Source organism: Apium graveolens, chromosome 11 (genome assembly GCF_009905375.1).
Source record: "Apium graveolens cultivar Ventura chromosome 11, ASM990537v1, whole genome shotgun sequence".
Lineage (NCBI taxonomy): Eukaryota > Viridiplantae > Streptophyta > Magnoliopsida > Apiales > Apiaceae > Apium > Apium graveolens.
This window is the reverse complement of record NC_133657.1, coordinates 168,517,383-168,538,798: the sequence shown is the minus strand read 5'-3', so window position 1 is coordinate 168,538,798 and position 21,416 is coordinate 168,517,383.

Here is a 21,416-nt window from a genome sequence, read left to right as displayed (position 1 = left end):
TCATGATATAGTCCTAACTAAGCATGAAGATGATTAGGGAATTATCTTACCAATTTAGGAAGCTTGGATCTTGGATTTTGAATTTCTCTTGCCTTTTGAATAGTGAAAAGCCGTGAGCAATGAAGAACAAAGCCTTGGTTGCTTTTGATTTTTGATGAAAATGATTTTACTTGGCTTGGTTGATTGGTTTTTGTGCTTGCTTTAGTCAATTACCTTCTTGCCCTTGGATTTGTGTGGTTATAAAGCTACCACACCTCCTTCCTTCCCATGTCATGCTTATGTCATCCTCATGATGTCATCCTCCCTTCCTTGTCCTCTTTCTATTGGTTGGATGACATCTTTCCCCCTAATCCCTTTGATTAACTTCCTAATCGTTTGCCTAATGACCGCTGATCTGTTATACGGTTTGCTTAACTTTCATTCTCGTTTATCGTTTGAAGGATCATACCCGGGATCTTATTACTTAGGTTCCCTTAACCTTTCTCAATACATTATATTCCTTTTTATGATCCTCTATTATAATCCTTTAATTTAAATCCTTTTTATCCTGTTACCTTATACTCAATTCTCTCCGTATCTTGTGGATTTCCGGGAAAAACCAAAGTGTTCGGAATTGGATTCTGACGATCTTTACATACACTTATATACTTCATAGAGTACTAATAATATCCCAGAATATCCATAACAGAACCCCTACATAGTGTGGCATGAAAAGTTTCTTCATTCAGCTAAAACACTATTCACAAGGGTTACAAAAAGTTGAAAATTTTGGGGTTATTACAGTACACACACTGTGCAAACTGGTGCTAAAGACACAGTCACTGCACCTTTACAAATTCAGCTTGATGTGACTCCAATAAATGTGGAGTCACAGCCAAAATCTCTAGTAATAGAAGCACCTCAAACACCAAACTCACCCACAAACTCACTGGATGTGGATATGATAAACACATCAATTCCTGATTCCCCTTCTTTAACTTTGTTGGGGAAGCCAAAATCTAATGCAAGTGAGCATCATCTTTTAGTTGATTTGTTGGCTCACTTGCCCATTCTTTCAGGAACCGTTGAATCATTTGTGCCCAAAATATCTTCAATCAGCACAGAGTCCACAATAGTTTCCATTCCTAGTTCATTCATTTCTACTCTCTCGATGGATATTGCTCATCCAACGAGTAGTGATTGTATCCCGACGGATAAGCTTAACAGCAGTTATCCGTCGGATAGCAAAACCACTCACCCGATGGATATCACTCATCCGTCGAGTATCTCTGCACAGCTTCAAACTTCATTTATTTCAAGTACAGAAGAATTAGTGGTTGTACAGTCACTATTAGGATTAAGACAGAAGAGTGTTTTGAGTGAGAGTCTGGGTTGCTCCTAGGAAAAAGGAGAGGAAATGAGTGAAATTATGCAATCCATTTCTTCAGGATTGGCAAAAGAAAGTGAGAGGAGTCCCACCTTAGAAGGTGAAGGTGAGGGTGTGAGGGTGGGGAGCCAGGGTGAGACCCTGATGCAATAAAAGAGCGAAAACGAGAGAAATGCAGGTACTGGAGCTATAAGGATGGATGTCATTGCTAGTGAGTTAATGAATGTCTAGGATGCAGACAGGGAGGGACTATCTCAGCAACCTAAAGCTGTTATAGATTCCACCTCCCTTGATGTTGAGGCATTTACTCACCCTGTTCCAGCTTATCAACTTCTAGCTGAACAGGACAATGACAATGCAGAAAGGATGCTCAATCTGGTACATACCACACAGTCTATGATAAGAGCTAAGGATGCCATCACAGCTTTGCCCTCTACAGCTGGTGATGTGGATTATGAGACTGGTGGCTCAGCTGATTTCTTTGGTGATGCAAGTGGGGATAGTGAAGATGAAGCAATGGACATAGGGGGAGAAGTAGGTTCCAGTTCAAGATCAGGTATGCCATCATGGGCATTTTCAAATCACTGTGATGAGCACTACTTCAAGACAACCCTGATCCAACTCATTAATCAGACCAATACTGCTCTTCAAACCACTTCAAATGCCAGCACCAAGAAGCTCCTTCAGGCACATCTAGCCTCTCTGCAACTTCAACAAATTCAAGGCTTCCAACATGCTAAGGATGTAAACACCATCAAGGGTGATATTGAGGAGATGAAGAAGGCCATTTCAGATAAAATGGACTCTAAGCTTCTAGAAGCTACAATGCTTGACATCAAGAGGCAATTAAGGAAAAATTCTGATCTTGTAACCAAGATAGATACATTGGATACAAGAATGTCAGCCATGGAAGCATCTTTAACAACCATTCATCTTAATCAAGCCCAACAGACAGATTTACTTCAAAAACTGGTGGTTGCTCAAACCCCATCCTCTACTCAACTTGATGATAACAAAAAGGGGGAGAAAGGACCAAGTGAGGGGGAGAAACTTCAAAATCTAATCAGTAAAGTAATTGTGCCTTCAATTACTATCTCAAAGCCACCAGTTACAAACAGTATAGATCTGATAAATGAAGCAGCAGCCAACATTAGAGCAGCTGAGATGAAGCAGTTGAAACCAATCAACTGGGAGAAGATTGATGAGGATATACAAAAGAAGTTTGGACTAGTCAAAGAGCCAGTAAAGTCAGCCATCCATCACTCTCAAGTCAAGCAAATTTCTGTGAATGAGATGAGCATGGACTATCTGGAAAGGGGACAGTCATCCTGCATCAAATCTCCAAAGGCTGAAATAATTTTGAAACCAAGGGTAAATTATCCAAAATTATCACTGAAGAACCCTTTGGATACTGTGTATGAGACACCTAAGCCTGATAAAAAGAAGCTTCTATCAAGGTCAATTATTTTCTACAAAGATCCAGCTGATTCAGCTTCCAAAAAGAGAATTGCTAAAATTTTCAGGAATGGGAAAGAAATTATGTGGTGGCTGGACATCCTCAATTTGCTCAAGCAAAGAGAGAAGAAAAGGCTAGATTGAAGCAGGAAAAGAAGCAAGCTGCTCTAGATGCTAAAAAGGCTAAACAAAAAAGAGCAAATTGTTATCTTGGCCAAGCTACATGCTGTAAATTCATCACAACAAATTCCTGCTCAGCCATCTGAAATCATTAAATCTCAAGATCCAAAGAAGCAAGTTGAACAACAGAAGAAGTCTCCAAGAATCAAGGAATTGGCTAAAAGAACCAAAAGGAAACTGGACATTATTTATAAGGAATTGGAGAATCAGTTTCCCAAGGAGTCCACTTCAACTACAACTCAAGCATCAAAACCCTCTATGGTATTTGAAGATATCAAGCTGGTGGATCCTTACAGGAACATTCATGGTGAACCTATTGTGCCTAAGGATGAGTCAATAGATTGGGAAAACATGCCAATTCCTGAATACAATTTATCAATCCTCGGCAAGCCAAAAAGAACAAAGTCAAGAGCAGTCAAGAAAGTGAAGTTGTCACCTCTCAAATCCAAATCTCTAGTTAAAGCTCAATCTAAAGTCAACAAAGGAGATCATATGTACTTGTGTGACATCAAGGAGATTTCTGATCTAAATCTCTTTCTAGATGAACTAGAAGAAGTGAGAGGAATTGATGCATACAGAAACCTACCTGAAAGGTTAGTGTTCAAGTACAAGGGAGGAAAGGAGATTCAGTGGCCACTTCACAGGATCCTTCAAGAAAGCCAAGTTGTACTGATTAAGGTTTATTCATCTTTCAAGAAGAACTTTGGGTTCAATGTTACTGAAAGAAGATTGGTTCTAAAGAAGATTGAAGAACTAAAGAGTGTTAGAGCTAAAAATGCACTCCCAAAGACTCTAATTATCCCTTACATAGGGAGAATAGTGCATCTAAGGCCCTACTGGCTGATGGAGTTCATGGATGACAAAGGAGTGAGAAGATTTTTCAGATTAGAAGACCAATTGAGCATCTCTAGCAATGAGACTCTCTTGGAAATGTAAGAAAGGCTAAATCTATCAGAATCTGATGAACTGGAATTCCACAGGAAGCTCCAAAATCAGATTGAAGGAAACAACAGAAAGCTTGGAAAGAGATCCAGACCTTCAAGAAACTAGATAAATCTGCCCAGGCTAGAGGAGCATCTTGAAAATGACTGTGAGCAAAACTTTGTACATTTTGTTAATTGAAGCACTTTTCAGTATTATCTACTGTCTTTTAAAGTTGTATTTTTAGGGTGTTTTGTTATCATCAAGTATCTCTTAATTTATGGCTACAATTCCAGTAGACATAAATTGGGGGAGATTGTTGTGTATATGTTGTGTACTTGATGATTTCATGAACAAAACACCTTGGTAGATTTTACTTAGTGAAAATGTAGCACTCGACGGATAAGGATTATAGTCCCGACGGATAACTCATTTCAGTCCCGACGGATGATGACTTATTATCCATCGAGTGAGTAGCTTATGTAATAATAAGTATGTAGCACATTTCTGCATACATATTGTTTAGAATCTGTAGTAGTACTAAAGTCATTTTGATTTTAACTAGATATGCAGAATAGGTTGATTAATTGTACATAGATGATGTCTTGTAATTCTGCATAAATGAAATGAAGTCAAGTGCATGGTTGCTACCCGACGGATAATCAACAACGAATTCGACGGATGATCAACAACCCGACGGATGATCAATAACTCGACAGATGATCATGAACCCGACGGATAAAGACTTCAAATATCTGTTGACAGCGACAACACGGTCACATGCGTCGAGTGGATGCAAATGGAATGTGGTAGCCTATTCAACTGGGTTTTCGAGAACAAAGAAGCATTGCCATTTCCATGCTACTATGAAGATATTCAAAGATGCTGGAATAGAGTAATGAAGTAGCATTGTAATATACTAGATAGTTTTTATTTTATTATCTTGTCTTATTACTTTGTAATCTTGGTAATATATAAACCAAGTAGTAGCAACTAAGACACTATCGATCTAAGAAAGAAAGCAGAGAAACATTTGTAAGCAGGATTCTTAGCAGTTCTCTGTAGTCTTAGAAGTTCAATTGTTGTAAGCAGCTGTGAGCATTTCTGCACACAGAGTTCTCTCGATATATAATATATATCTCTGGTGGAATCATTCAAATCCACCAGAAAGTTTTTTAAAGACTCTTGTTTTTAATTACTTGTGTTTTGATTCACTTAAGTTTTTATTCCGCATTGTGCTAATCAATACATTTATATTTATATTTGAGTTAGAACATTTTATTTCAAGAAAAAGTTTCAAGAATTCCATTCAACCCCCCTTCTGTAATTCTTGTCATATTGTTAAGGGACTAAAAATTGGTATCAGAGCAAGCTCTTAACTTACAAAGAGTTTAAAGATCAAAACAATACAGCAAGATGAACAAGAAGGATGTTGGAGTCAAGATCCCATTTCTGGATAAAGATAATTACCATCATTGGAAGGTAAAGATGCATCTTCATTTGCTTTCTCAGGATGAGGCCTATGTTGACTGCATAGAAAGAGGCCCTCATGTTCCAATGAGAGCAGCAACAGGAAACGAGCCATCAGTCCCCAAGCCAAGGCATGAATGGTCTGATCCTGACATTGAACAAGTCAGGAAGGATAAAAAGGCCATGAACATCCTGTTTAATGGAGTTGATGGATATATGTTTGACAACATTATCAACTGCAAAACTGCCAAGGATATTTGGGATACAATACAGATAATCTGTGATGGCATTGAGCAAGTTAGAGAAAACAAGATGCAGCTCTTGATTCAGCAATATAAGCATTTTCACAATGAAGAAAGTGAGTCTTTCACTGACATTTTTAGTAGGTTTTAGAAACTACTAAATGCTCTAAAGTTGCATGGAAGGATCTATCAAACAAAAGACTCCAATCTGAAATTCCTTAGATCTCTTCCAAAGGAATGGAAACCAATGACAGTCTCATTAAGAAACTCACAGGATTATAAGAGTTTACTTTGGAGAGACTGTATGGCATCCTAAAAACCTATGAGCTTGAAATAGAGCAGGATGAAAGGATGGAGAGAGGAAAGAAGAAAGGAGGATCCATTGCACTAGTTGCTGAGTTAGAAAAGGAGAAGGAAGTAAAGATGAAAGCTGTTGAATCAACTTCAAGGGTTTGTGAGAACAAGGGCAAGGGGCTTGCAGTAGAAAGTGAAGATTCTTTGAGCCAAGATGACATGGAGGACATTGATGAACTCCTAGCATTTCTTTCCAGGAGATTTTCCAAACTCAAGTTCAAGAAGAACTTTGGAGCAGCCAAGCCAAATAGAAACATGGTGGATAAATTAAAATTCAAATGTTTCAAATGTGGCTTGGCAGGGCATTTTGCCAGTGAGTGTAGGAAGTCAGATTCCAGTAAGAAAAAGTTTGAGACAGTGGATTATAAGCAAAAATACTTTGAGCTGCTCAAATAAAAAGAAAGGGCTTTCAAAACACAAGAGAATGACTGGGCAGCAGATGGTCTGGATGAAGATGAAGATGTCAGCTATGTCAATCTAGCCCTAATGGCCAAGTCTGATGAGACAAAAACAAGTTCTTCAAGTAATCAGGTAAGTTACTACAAACCTTGCACAATTATCTAAAGCTGAGTGTAATGATGCCATAAATGACATGTCTACAGAGTTATATCATTTGTGTGTTACACTTAAGTCTCTTACTAAAGAAAATGCTAAAATCAAATAAAACAATTTGTTTTTGAGTGAGAAAAATAATGTGCTTGAGTCTCAGTTTATTGATTTTGAAAAATTAAGAATTGAGTGTAAAATTGCCAAGGAGGAATTAACTGAGTCCTTGAAGAAAGAGGAAATTTTAAAGAAGCAGCTCGAGCGTGAACAAGAGGTGATTAAAGCATGGAAAACATCCAGGGATGTCCATGCTCAAATCACCAAAGTTCAAAGAATTGAGTCTTTCTGTGATGCAGCCTGGAAAAAGAACAAAGAGAAACTAAAACCTAATTTGGTAGATGGAGTGCTTACAGATGTACACTCGACGGATGATGAGGATCATTCGTCGGATAACAAAAATGTTATTCGTCGAATGATGAAAATCCTCATCCGTCGATTGTGAGCAAGCCTATCAGTAAAGCCAAACTTGTTAAGCTGAATGAGAAGTATGGGTCTGTTTCCAAGAACTTTGTTTTAGGAGAATCGAGTCAAGTTAAGAAAGGGAAAAAGGCTAATGTTGGTCACATGACTGTCAAACAGTTATGTGACAGACTTGAAAAGATTGAGGTAAAAACAGAGACCAAAAAGAAAAACAAAGGGAATGGTAAAGTAGGGATTAACAAACACAATAACTACACACCTGATAAATATGCTCCTAGAAAAATCTGTGTCAAGTGTGGTAGTGTAAATCATTTATCTGTTAATTGCAAATCTGCCATGCCTACTTCCATGTCTGTGCAACCTCAATTTCCTAACATGAATGTCATGCCTCCCATGCCTGTTAATGATATGTCTACACAGAACATGAATGCACAGTTTGCTAATATGTCATTTGCACTTAATCCTTATTATGCTGCATATAGTATGCCATAAATGCCATTTAGCATGCCTTACTGGAACAACATGTTTACACATAGCATGTTATTTCCTGTTAGTCATAATATGCATGATAATTCTGTTGCAATGGATGGTTTCAAAGGCACAACTCAAATGACTAAGGATGAATCTGAAATTCCTAAGTCAAATGAGATAAAGCCTAAGAAACAGAAAAAGAAAGCTAACAAGGCAGGATCCAAGGAAACTTGGGTACCAAAATCAACTTGATTTGATTTTGATGTGTGCAGGGAAATAGAAAGAATCTTTGGTACTTGGATAGTGGTTGTTCAAGACACATGACTGGTGATTCTACCCTGCTCACAGAGTTTAAGGAGAGAGCTGGCCCAAGTATTACTTTTGGAGATGACATCAAGGGTTATACTGTGGGATATGGCTTGATTTCAAAGGACAATGTCATCATTAAACACAACTTGTTGAGTATCAGCCAGCTTTGTGATAAAGACAACTCAGTAACCTTCAATTCAGAAGCATGTGTTGTGACTAATAAAAGAAGCAACAAAGTGGTTCTCACTGGTGTGAGAAAAGGAAATGTGTACCTAGCTGATTTTAACTCATCTAATTCAGAATCTGTAACTTGTCTTCTCAGTAAAGCAAGTCAGGATGAAAGTTGGCTATGGCACAAGAAGCTATCCCATTTAAACTTCAAGACCATGAATGAGCTAGTGAAGAAAGAACTGGTTAGAGGCATTCCTCTAGTGGAGTTTTTTAAGGATGGACTGTGTGATGCCTGCCAAAAGGGAAAGCAGATTAAAGCATCATTCAGGAAGAAACTTGATTTAACAATTGAAGAGCCTTTGCAACTGTTTCACATGGATTTGTTTGGACCAGTCAATGTGTTGTCCATCTCTAGAAAAAGATTTTGCCTAGTAATTGTAGATTATTTTTCAAAGTTCTCTTGGACATATTTCCTAAAGTCTAAAGTTGAGGCTAGTGAAATCATCATCAATCACATAAATAATCATCCTGATTTCAAGGTTAGAAGAATCAGGAGTGACAATGAAACTGAGTTCAAGAATTATGTCATGAGAGCATTTTGTGAGGAAAATGGGATTCTGCATGAGTTTTCAGCAGCAAGGACTCCACAACAGAATGGAGTGGTGGAAAGGAAGAACAGATCACTTATTGAAGCTGCAAGGATAATGCTTGAAGAATCTAAACTGCCAACATATTTCTGGGCTGAAGCTGTAAATACTGCATGCTACACTCGGAATATTTTTTTGGTTAATCAAGCCAGATGCATGACTCCCTATCAATTGTTCAAGAATAAGAAGCCAACTCTAAATTTTCTTCATGTCTTTGGCTGCAAGTGCTATATTCTGAGAAATCAAACTGATCAAAATGGAAAGTTTGATGCTAAAGCAGATGAAGGAATTTTTGTTGGATATGCTGTTGGTAAAGCATATAGAGTCTACAATCTAAGAACAAACATTATTGTGGAATCAATACATGTTGTGTTTGATGATAAAAAGATTGAAGGACTGAAAGATGGAGATTACCGTGAGAGCCTCAAATTCGACAATGTGGAGATGGTTAGTGATGACAGTGATGATGAGAGTGATCAAGAAACAGTATCTAAGGATAATGCAGATAAATCTACTACCAATGAAGCATAAAACTCAACATATGTCGAGTTGCATAATGCTTCATCCGTCGGAAGGCAATCTGCGTTATCCGTCGGGAGACAACCAGCTTCATCCGTCGGTAGTCAAAATTCGCCATCCGTCTGGTTATCAAAAGGAGCAGGAAGTCAAGATAGATCACCTATAGAAAGTTCCCATTTCTCAAATCAAAGATCCACAAACTCAGGGGGAGTTTCTAACAATCAAAACTCAATCACACATCAAGACAACAATGAGGTTTCTTCATCTAGAGCTAATCTACCTCAACAAAGGAAATGGGCATTCAGAAACAAGATGGATGAAAATGGCATAGTAGTCAAACAAAGCTAGATTAGTTGCTAAGGGCTATTGTCAGCAAGAAGGAATAGATTTTGATGAAACATTTGCTCCTGTTGCAAGACTTGAAGCCAACAGAATCTTCTTAGCCTATGCAACCCATGCCAATTTCAAGGTCTATCAAATGGATGTTAAAAGTGCCTTTCTGAATGGAGATTTGGAGGAAGAAGTTTATGTCAGTCAACCTCCTGGCTTTGAAGATACAAATTTTCCAAAACATGTCTATTATCTTTTGAAAGCACTTTATGGATTGAAGCAAGTACCTAGAGCCTGGTATGACACTTTATCAAAGTTCCTTTTAGAAAATCACTTCACAAGAGGTACTGTAGATAAAACTTTATTTTTCAGAAATGTTAATGGCTCTAGTATACTTGTTCAAATTTATGTAGATGATATTATTTTTGGCTCTACAGATGAGAAACTTTGCAAAAAGTTTGCCAAATTGATGCAAAGTAAGTATGAAATGAGTATGATGGGAGAACTAACTTACTTTCTTGGCTTACAAGTTAAGCAAGTTAGTGATGGAATATTCATTAGTCAAACTAAATATATTTTTGATCTTTTAAAGAAGTTTGATCTAATGGATTGCACATCTGCAAAAACTCCCATGGCCACTGCAACTAAAATTAAATTAAACACTACTGAAAAGTCTGTGGATATTTCAAGTTATAGGGGCATGGTTGGCTCACTTCTGTACTTAACAACTAGTAAGCCAGATATAATATTTGCTACATGTTTATGTGCTATATTTCAGGCTAATCCTAGAGAATCTCACTTAATAGCTATTAAGAGAATTTTCAGATATCTCAAGGGAACACCAAATCTTGGCATTTGGTACCCTAGAGATTCTGGTTTTGATCTAACTGGTTATTCAGATGCAGATTATACAGGTTACAGAATTGATAGAAAAAGTACAACAGGAACCTGTCAATTTTTAGAAAACAAGCTTGTGTCCTGGTTCAGTAAAAAGCAAAATTCAGTTTCTACTTCTACAGCTGAAGCTGAATATATTGTTGTTGGTAGTTGCTGTGCACAGATCTTATGGATGAAAAATCAATTGCTAGACTATGGTTTGTATGTTGAAAGGATTCCTATTTTCTGTGATAACACAAGTGCAATTGCCACCACTGAAAATCAAGTACAACATTCAAGTACAAAGCATATAGATATCAAATACCATTTCATAAGGGAACATGTAATGAATGGTACTGTGGAACTTCATTTTGTTCCAAGTGAGAATCAGCTTGCAGATATCTTTACCAAGCCACTGGATGAATCCACCTTTTCAAGGTTGGTAAGTGAGTTAGTATGCTTAATTACTCTTAAATTTATCTGAGTTAATTTGCAAGTTGAAATGCAGCCAGAAACTTAATTGATTTTTCAGTCTTAAATGAAATTTTGGCTAAGTCAAAATTTACATCTCGACGAATGATCTTTATCCATCAAGTTTGATCATCCGTCGATATACTATTTGCTAACAAAAATCAATTATGTTTCTGGATTATTTTATGTCTCGACGGATAACAGTTTATCCTCATTCGTCGAATTATCTTAATCTCAGCCGTTAATTCCCTGTACATTATCCATCGAGTATACTTACAGTTTGTAAGCATAACACGACGGATAATGGGTGGAATTTTTACAGTTTATTTTTAAACGGCTATTTTAGGCAATTCCTATTGGTTACTTTATTTTACTTTATTATTTTTATCAGTTATTTTTTAGATAGTATAAAAGCTTCTTTCATCGCAATTGCTTTTCTTTTATCATTCTCAATTCAACTGCTCTAATTTCATTCTCTCTCAAAGCACTTACTCTCTTTCTCTTCAAGCTTTTATCCTCTAACAATGGCACATGTTGTAAAGATTATGTCTCAAATTGGGTTCATTTATGAGAAGAACAATTTCACCGCACTAGTGAATAAGGGTATTCAGCAATCTGGAGACTATCACAAGATGATGGACTTTGTGAAGAGTTGCAAGCTCAACTATGCCATGCTGGAATCACCCACAATCTTCTGTGAAGTTGTTGAAGAGATGTGGACCACTGCTACCTACAGCTCTACAGATAAGACCATCACTCTAACCATTAAAGGTAAAGAATTTTGTATCAATAGTGATGTGATAAAAGCATGTTTCAAAATTCCTGATAACAATGTGACTTCACCACACACTGACACTGATATAATCAATATGCTTAATTTCATGCACTATGCACTTCCTACTTCTAAACTGAGTGATATTAGGAGAATGGGTCTTAGGAAAGAGTTGAATTTCTTATGTGATGTAGTTACAAAAGTTTTCTCAGGAAAGGTCAGTAATTTTGATTCAGTGAATATTTACATGCTCTACATGATAGTTACAGATAAATTCTACAATTTCAGTGACCTTGTCTTGTTTAAGTTAGATTTTAAACTAGAAGAGTTAAATAAAAGAGGTAAGAATGTGTATTATGCTAGATTTCTTATGTTATTAGCTAACCACCTCTGTGAAGAGATTGTTCTTGAGAACCCTAACAACAAACTAGATTGTTGGGTTCAAGAGAGAAGGCTCATTGCAGATTTGAACAGGGCCAACCATCACAAGGATGTGACAATGTTCTATTTTCCTGTAATACAAGCACTTCAGGTAAGTGAGGTAAGTTCATCTATCCCTATAACTATTCCAACCTCCACAATTTCTTTGAGTTCAATTGTGGCTATGGCAACTGTGTCAATGACCAAACAGTTGCCTACCAAAGCTGCCAAACCTTCAATTATTTCAAAATCCAAATCAAAGAAAGCCCCCTCTGGTATCTCCCAAAAGATGCTAGTTGAAAAATCCACAAAAGCCAAAGAGGGGAGTGTGAAGGAGGGTAAGTTAGGTGAGGGAAGGGGTGAACATAAAAGAAACCCCAAGAATAAGGTTGGAGAGTTGAGTGAATCCCAGCCTAGCCACACTGCAGTTTCCCAACAAACTGCAGTGCTTAAAAAGGACAAAAGCTCATTTCTAGCTGCATCCTCCCAAAAGGATGTAGCTATTGAACAAAGCTCTCAACCAAGAGCACTGGCCAAGAGGGTTAGGGACACAAGCTCACCCCAAACTTATGCCAGAAAGAAGAAATCTAAAACATTTGGGGATGCACAGGGTACACACACTGTGTAAACTGGTGCTAAAGACACAGTCACTGCTCCTTCACAAATTCAGTTTGATGTGGCTCCAACAAATGTGGAGTCACAGCCAAAATCTCTAGTTATAGAAGCACCTTAAACACCAAACTCACCAACAAATTCTCTGGATGTGGATATGATAAACACATCAATTCTCGATTCCCCTTCTTTAACTCTGTTGGGGAAGCCAAAATCTAGTACAAGTGAGCATCATCTTTTAGATGATTTGATGGCTCACTTGCCAATTTTTTATGGAACTGTTGTGACATATGTGCCTAAAATATCTTCAATCAGCACAGAGTCAACAATAGTTTTTATTCCCAGCTCATTCATTTCTATTCTCTCGACGGATATTGCTCATCCGTCGAGTAGTGATTGTATCCCGACGGATAAGCCTAACAGCAATTATTCGTCGGATAGCAAAACCACCCACTCGATGGATATCACTCATCCTTCGAGTATCTCTGCACAATTTCAAACTTTAATTATTTCAAGTGCAGAAGATTTAGTGGTTGTACAGTCACTCTTAGGATTGAGAGAAAAGAGTGTTTTGAGTTAGAGTCTAGGTTGCTCCCAGGAAAAAGGAGAGGAAATGAGTGAAAATCTGCAATCCATTTCTTCAGGATTGGCAAAAGAGAGTGAGAGGAGTCCCACCTTAGTAGGTGAAGGTGAGGGTGTGAGGGTGGGGAGCCAGGGTGAGACCCTGATGCAACAAAAGAGAGAAAATGAGAGAAATGCAGGTACTGGAGCAATAAGGATGGATGTCATTTCTAGTGAGTCAATGAATGTCCAGGATGCAGACAGGGAAGGACTATTTCAGCATCCTAAAGTTGTTATAGATTCCACTTCCCTTGATGCTGAGGCATTTACTCACCCTGTTCCAGCTTATCAACTTCTAGCTGAATATAGCAATGACAATGCAGAGAGGATGCTGAATTTGGTACATACCACACAGTCTCTAATGAGGGCTAAGGATGCCATCACAGCTTTGCCTTCTACAGCTGGTGATGAGGACTATGAGACTGGTGGTTCAGCTGATTTCTTTGGAGATGGGAGTGGGGATAGTGAAGATGAAGCAATGGACATAGGGGGAGAAGTAGGCTCAAGTTCAAGGTCAGGTATGTCATCATGGGCATTCTCAAAGCACTGTGATGAGCATTACTTCAAGACAACCCTGATCTAATTAATCAATCATACCAATACTGCTCTTCAAACCACTACCAATGTCAGCACTAAGAAGCTCCTTCAGGCACATCTAGCCTCCCTGCAACTTCAACAAATCCAGGGCTTCCAGCATGCTAGAGATGTGAATACTATGAAGAATGATATTGAGGAGATGAAAAAGGCTATTTCAGACAGGATAGATTCTAAACTTCCAGAAGCTACAATGCTTGACATCAAGAGGCAATTAAGAAAAAATTCTGATCTGTCAACCAAGATAGATGCCTTGGACACAAGAATGTCAGCCATGGAAACATCTTTAACTGCCATTCATCTCCATCAAGCCCAATAGACTGATCTACTTCAAAAACTGGTGGCTGCTCAGACCCCCTCCTCTGCTCAACTTGATGATAAAAAAAGGGGAGAAAGGATCAAGTGAGGGGGAGAGGCTTCAAATTCACATCAGTAAAGTAATTGTACCTTCAATTATTATCTCAAAGCCATCAGTTATAGATAGCATAGATCTGATCAATGCAGCAGCAGCCAACTTAAGAGCAGCTGATAAGGACAAGTTGAGTTTAGTCAACTGGGAGAAGATTGATGAGGAAATACAGAAAAAGTTTAAACTTGTCAAGGAGCCAGTTAAGTCAGCCATCCATCACTCTCAAGTCAAGCAAATCAGTGTGAATGAGATGAGCATGAATTATTTGTAAAGAGGACAACCTTCCTGCATCAAATCTCCAAAGGCTGAAACAATTCTGAAACCAAGGGTAAACTACTCAAAATCATCATTGAAGAACCCTTTGGACACTGTGTATGAGACACCCAAGCCTAATGAGAATAAGCTTTTATCAAGGTCAATAGCTTTGTACAAAGATCCAGCTGATTCAGCTTCCAAAAGGAGAATTGCCAAGATTTTCAAAAATGGGAAAGAAATTTGTGTGGTGGCTGGACATTCTCAATTTTCTCAAGCAAAGAGAGAAGAAAATGCTAGATTGAAGCAAGAAAAGAAGCAAGCTACTCTAGATGCTAAAAAGACTAAATAAAAGAAAGAGCAGATTGCTATCTTGGCCAAGCTACATGCTGTAAATTCATCACAATAAATTCCTTCTCAACCATCTTAAGCCATTGAATCAAAGAAACAAGTTGAACAACAGAAGAATTCTCCAAGAAAGAAGGAATTGGCTAAAAGAACTAAAAGGAAGCTGGATATTGTTGACAAGAAGTTGGAAGATCAATTTCCTAAGGAATCCACACCATCTACAACTCAAGCATCAAAGCCCTCAGTGGTATTTGAAGATATCAGGGTGGTGGATCCCTACAGGAATATTCATGGTGAACCTATCATGCCCAAGGATGAGCCAATAGAATGGGAGAACATACCAATTCTTGACTTCAATCTACCAATCTTCAGCAAGCCAAAAAGAACAAAGTCAAGAGCAGTCAAGAAAGTGAAGTTGTCACCCCTCAAATCCAAGTCTCAAGTCAAAGCTCAATCTAAAGTCAGTAAGGGAGACTATATGTACTTGTGTGACATCAAAGAATTTTCTAATTTAAACCTCTATATGGATTAGCTAGATGAAGTGAGAGGGATTGATGCATACAGAAACCTACCTGAAAGGTTAGTGTTCAAGTACAAAGGAGGAAAGGAGATTCAGTGGCCTCTTCACAGAATCCTTCAAGAAAGCCAAGCTGTACTGATTAAAGTTTATTCATCCTTCAAGAAGAACTTTGGGTTCAACATTACTGCAAGAAGATTGGTATTGAAGAAGATTGAAGAACTAAAGAGTGTTAGAGCTAAAGATGCACTCCCAAAGACTCTAATCATCCCTTACACAGGGAGAAGAGTGCATCTAAGGCCCTACTGGCTGATGGAGTTCATGGATGACAAAGGTGTGAGAAGATTCTTCAGATTGGAAGACCAATTGACTATCTATAGCAATGAGACTCTTTTGGAAATGCATGGAAAGCTAAATCTCTCTGAATCTGATGAACTGAAATTCCACAGGCAACTCCAAAATCAGATTGAGGAAAACAACAGAAAGCTTGGAAAGAGATCCAGACCTTCAAGAAACTAGACAAATCTGCTCAGGCTAGAGGAGCATCTTGAAAAATGACTATGAGCAAAACTTTGTATATTTTTATTAATTGAAGCACTTTTCAGTAACATCTACTTTCTCTTAAAGTTATATTTTTAGGGTGTTTTGTTATCACCAAGTATCTCTTAATTTATGGCTACAATTCCAGTAGACATAAATTGGGGGAGATTGTTGTGTATATGTTGTGTACTTGATGATTTCATGATCAAAACACCTTAGTAGATTTTACTTAGTGAAATAATGTAGCACTTGACGGATAAGATATGACTCATTATAGTTTGACGGATGATGATTTATTATCCATCGAGTGAGTAGCTTATGTAACAATAAGTCTGTAGCACATTTCTGTATTCACCATTGTATAGATTCCGTAAGTAGTATTCAAGTCATGTTGACTTTAACTAGATATGTAGAATAGGTTGATTAATTGTACATAGATGATGTCTTGTAATTCTGTATAAATGAAATGAAGTCAAGTGCCAGTTTACTACCCGATGGATAACCTACAATGAAGTCGACGGATGATCAAATAGACAACCCGGCGGATGATCAATAACTCGACGGATGATCATGAACCCGACAGATAAAGACTTCAAATATCTGTTGACAGTGACAAGACAGTCACATGCGTCGAGTGGATGCAAATGGAATGTGGTAGCCTATTCAACTGGGTTTTCGAGAACAAAGAAGCATTGTCATTTCCATGCTATTTTGAAGATATTCAAAGATGCTGGAATAGAGTAATGAAGTAGCATTGTAATAGACTAGATAGTTTTTATTTTATTATCTTGTCTTATTACTTTGTAATCTTGGTAATATATAAACCAAGTAGTAGCAACTAAGACACTATCGATCTAAGAAAGAAAGCAGAGAAACATTTGTAAGCAGGATTCTTAGCATTTCTCTGTAGTCTTAGAAGTTCAATTGTTGTAAGCAGCTGTGAGCATTTCTGCACATAGAGTTCTCTCGATATATAATATATATCTCTGGTGGAATCATTCAAATCCACCAGAAAGTTTTTTAAAGACTCTTATTTTTAATTACTTGTGTTTTGATTCACTTAAGTTTTTATTCCGCATTGTGCTAATCAGTACACTTATATTTATATTTGAGTTAAAACATTTTATTTCAAGAAAAAGTTTCAAGAATTCCATTCAACCCTCCTTCTGTAATTCTTGTCATATTGTTAAGGGACTAACACATCAGCATGCTCTCGAGAATTTAGGAGATCATTTACTCTGGGTTACACTCTTCATGATATCATTTGAATTACCCAATATGTGGGTATATATATATATACTGAGTAGTAACCTCCAATAGCAATATTCTTCACTTCTTCTCTTGTTTGTGTTTTGTGTTCATTTCATAATCATGCAATATCACTGGGTGCTACCTCCTCAAGCCACAATAAAAATTAATGTGGATGGAGATGCTCCTTTCATCCCATGTTTTAATGGAAACTTGCATGTAGGGCTGTCAAAAAAATTCGAAAAATCTGAAATTCGTCCGAAAAATCCGCATTCGTATCCGAAATAAAGAGGATATTATTCGTATCCGACACAAAGCGGATATTATCCGTATTCGAATCCGACGATTGCGGATACAGATACAGATATAGGCATATTCATATCTGATAATATCTGAATCCGAATAAATATATTTTATATTTAAATAATTAAATAATTTGAATATATATTATATTAAATTTATAGTGTGTTTATGTATACACACACACACATATATATATATATTAAATAGTATATTTATACAAATTTTATAGACATATAGAAAAAAATCATTTGAGTTCAACAATTTAAAGATAACGATTATATTGAAAAGAAAAATAAATTAATTTTTGAAAATTAAAATATAATTAAATCACTTTATCACTTATTTTAATTTTTAAAAATGAATTTTTATTTTTAAATTTTTATTTTTAATTTTTTTTTCAATTTTTTTAATTTTTAATATAAAATAAAAAAAATCTGATTGAAAATCGGATTCGGATCCGGATATTATCCGTATCCGGATAGTATCCGTCGGATCCGGATTCAGATATTATTCTTTAAATATTTCCGGATTCGGATACGGATTTTCAGATTCAGATCCGTATCCGGATATAGGCAGATCTGTATCCGAATTATCCATTTGACAGTCCTACTTGCATGGTCTAGTAATCATAATGAGAGACTGTGAAGGGGATCTCATTAAGATGCTACTTGGTTATATTCATGCATCCTAGGTGTTGCGTAAAATACTGATGTGCAAGTGTACACAATCACAAACAAGTAATATAATAGTAAATACCATATATCGTTCCTTAATAAATCACAATTAATATCCAACAATTGGGTTATATAACATAAGAATGAAGTTTTTGATTTATCTAATTAAACTATTTAATAACTAGATTGACTAATTAATAATATGCTAGCAAAGAGAGTTGGATGTTCAAATACAAGAAGCCGGGTCAAGATAATTACTTCCCCTAATATGTTCATGTCGGTAATAAAGCAGTGTAATACTATAGCAAGATCACAGCTCATTATCTAGAATTCAATGGTCGTAGGTTCCTCTCGAAATCACTACAGTATAATTCCTATAATATCAACTAACATATGTCTATGCCAATTTACTCTTCAGAATTTATTTAAGCATCAATTCACAAAGCTATGCATGACTTTAGAGAATAAACTAAATGCTATCTTGATGGGTCTTAAGAAGGGGTTTGAATGCAACTACAAGAGCATTATTCTATAGACAGATAATCTAAATGCTTTCAAGGTCATCAAGAACTTCCCTCATGGTGTTCCCTAAGAAGTAGCAAAAGTTGCTAAACAAATCCATATCAGACTTAATGATAAGAGATGGTTTTGTGTTATTGTTTTCGTCTACTCTGAGCGTAACCAGTTGGCGATCGATTTGGCTCGTTTAGGAGGAGACAAATGCAATAACCTTTTCTCATTCACCAGGCCAATTGGTGTTGTGGAGGAACTCATGAGTTTAGACTTGGGCTTTGGCCACATTGCTCCACAGTTTCAAGATGTGGAAGTGCTAAGTGATGAAGAAGATCCTGTAGACTTTGGCCCTAACTCTCTTTCTGGTGCAGGTTTTGTGAACAATGGTCTTACTTTCCATGAAGACTTCTTTGCTGTTCAAGATGAGCTAGATGGTCCGGTAGTTGTTCCAGTCCACTCCGTTGAAGTGGAAGATGCAATCTCTGGTTACAACTTTGTCCCATGGATGAATGATTTTCCATGATCACCGAGCTTCCTCTCAGCTTCAGGCATCTCTAGGCTATGTATCAGTTTACGTAAAATTAGGTCTCAGCTTGAATATCTATCATAGTTGTTGTTTAGCCCAGTTTGTTGCTAGTAGTAGCTTTCTCAGTTGGATCTTTTTGTTTGCATTAGCATGCTTAGGTTCTCTTATGTATTGGGCTTGGTCCAATTTTGATTTGTCTAATGAATAGTTGCCTTTCAAAAAAAACCCTACTATAATCGTGATATGATGAATATATTTTGTTTGGTTTTACATTTACAGTATTAAGAATTGACATTCCAATTTGATGAAAAATATTTGTATTCATAATTTTTTTTGTTTTTATAATCCCTATAAGCTAAATGGGTTAAATATCAAATAGGTCATTTACTGCGTCCAGATGTATCAAGTGAGTCACTGATTACAAAACTGACTCAAATGAGTCACTCATTTAAAAATTTATATCAAAAATATCACTCTATCGTTAGTCGAAATTCTTAAAAATATTATAAATTGAGTTTTGCACATTTTTTATGAATGATATTACATCCAAATGAAATATTTTGAGTTCTAGTATTTTAGATAATATTTATAAATTTTTAATAATTTATCTACTATTTATTTTTATTTAAATAAAATCAAAAAATTAAAAATAAATAGTTGATAAAATTTTAAAAATCTAACAATATTATCTAAAATAGTAGAACTCAGAATCTTTCATTTGGATGTAATATCATTCATAAAAAATGTGTGAAACTCAATATATGATACTTTTAAGAATTTCGACTAACGATAGAGTGATATTTTTTATATAAATTTTTAAATGAGTGACTCATTTGAGTCAGTTTTGTAATCAGTGACTCACTTGATACATTTGGACGCAGTATATGACCTATTTGATATTTAACTCTAAGCTAAATACACAACGAAATATGCTAATATTTCGTTGTATTAACATTTTGGCTACTCTCACATTTTAGTAAAATAATCATCATTTGGGGCTAAATATTTTTTTACTAAAATTTAGTGACTACGAAAGTAAAAAAAAATCATTCAAACTATGGAAACATTACACAATACTTGACTAAGTATAGACGTCATCTGATAAAATATAACTTGAAACAAGTAGCACAACATATGAAAAATCATTTAATGTGTATTAATGTTATCGGATACGAATGTCAATAATATTTAAGTCGGATTGTAGTTGATAAAATAATGACCGAGCTCAATAATAACCGGAAAAAAAATCAATTCAAAGTAGAGCAAGTCAAATAGATATCGAAATCTGTTATCGGTTCGGAAGCCATATTAAAGTTCAACAACCAACTACTTAAAATTTGGTAATCGTTGGAAAGTTGTGTGTTATTATATACACGTAATGTTATTTGAATAATCTAGAAATTTAAAACGTAATTTTTTAGAGATTAGAGCAAGTCTAACAAATATCAAAATTTGTTTAAGTCGAAAATCATATTGAAGTTTAATAGCCAATTACTTAAATTTTGGTATATGTTAGAAAGTTGTAGTAACACGTTGTTGGAAAAAATAAGCATTTTATGATATAATTTTGTTGAAGAGTATAATACAACTATCCAATCCCTTTATAAAATATTTAATTAGATACGAGTTTTTGCTAAAAACAATTAAAATGCATAATATTACCGAAAAAATTAGTTTCAAATATAATAAATCTTATAAAATAATAACAAGGACGAATGTTATTGTCTTATTTATCAACATATATTAATGATTTAAATTGAACTAACAATACTTGATTAAGTTCCATAATTCAGCAAATTATTTTTAATATGTAAGCGTGTTAGATAAAATATAATATTTGAGTTAGAGAATTTCTTGATTTAATTAAACTTATCATTTAATTAAAAAACACATAAATTGTATATAATGAAATCTCAAAATTGGAAATGAATGTATGTATAATACAAATATAAGTATGAATGTAATGTAAAATAAATTTAATACGTTATATTTAAGTCGTGTGTGTACGAATGTTTGGTAAAATAAATATAATATGTTATATCAAAGTTGTGTTTACGCCAAATTTTCCCTTTACAAATTTAATAATGCTTTTAAAGATTTTAAAAAATGACTAATTTATTATATAACTAATTTTTTATAACAAGATAAAATATTTTTTAGCTAACAACTCTTTAGTTTGACATTAAATGTTAGTTTCTTTTTTTAAAAAGAAAAATATTAGTTTCTTTAATTCTTAGTTTTGCACAAATTCTTAAATTC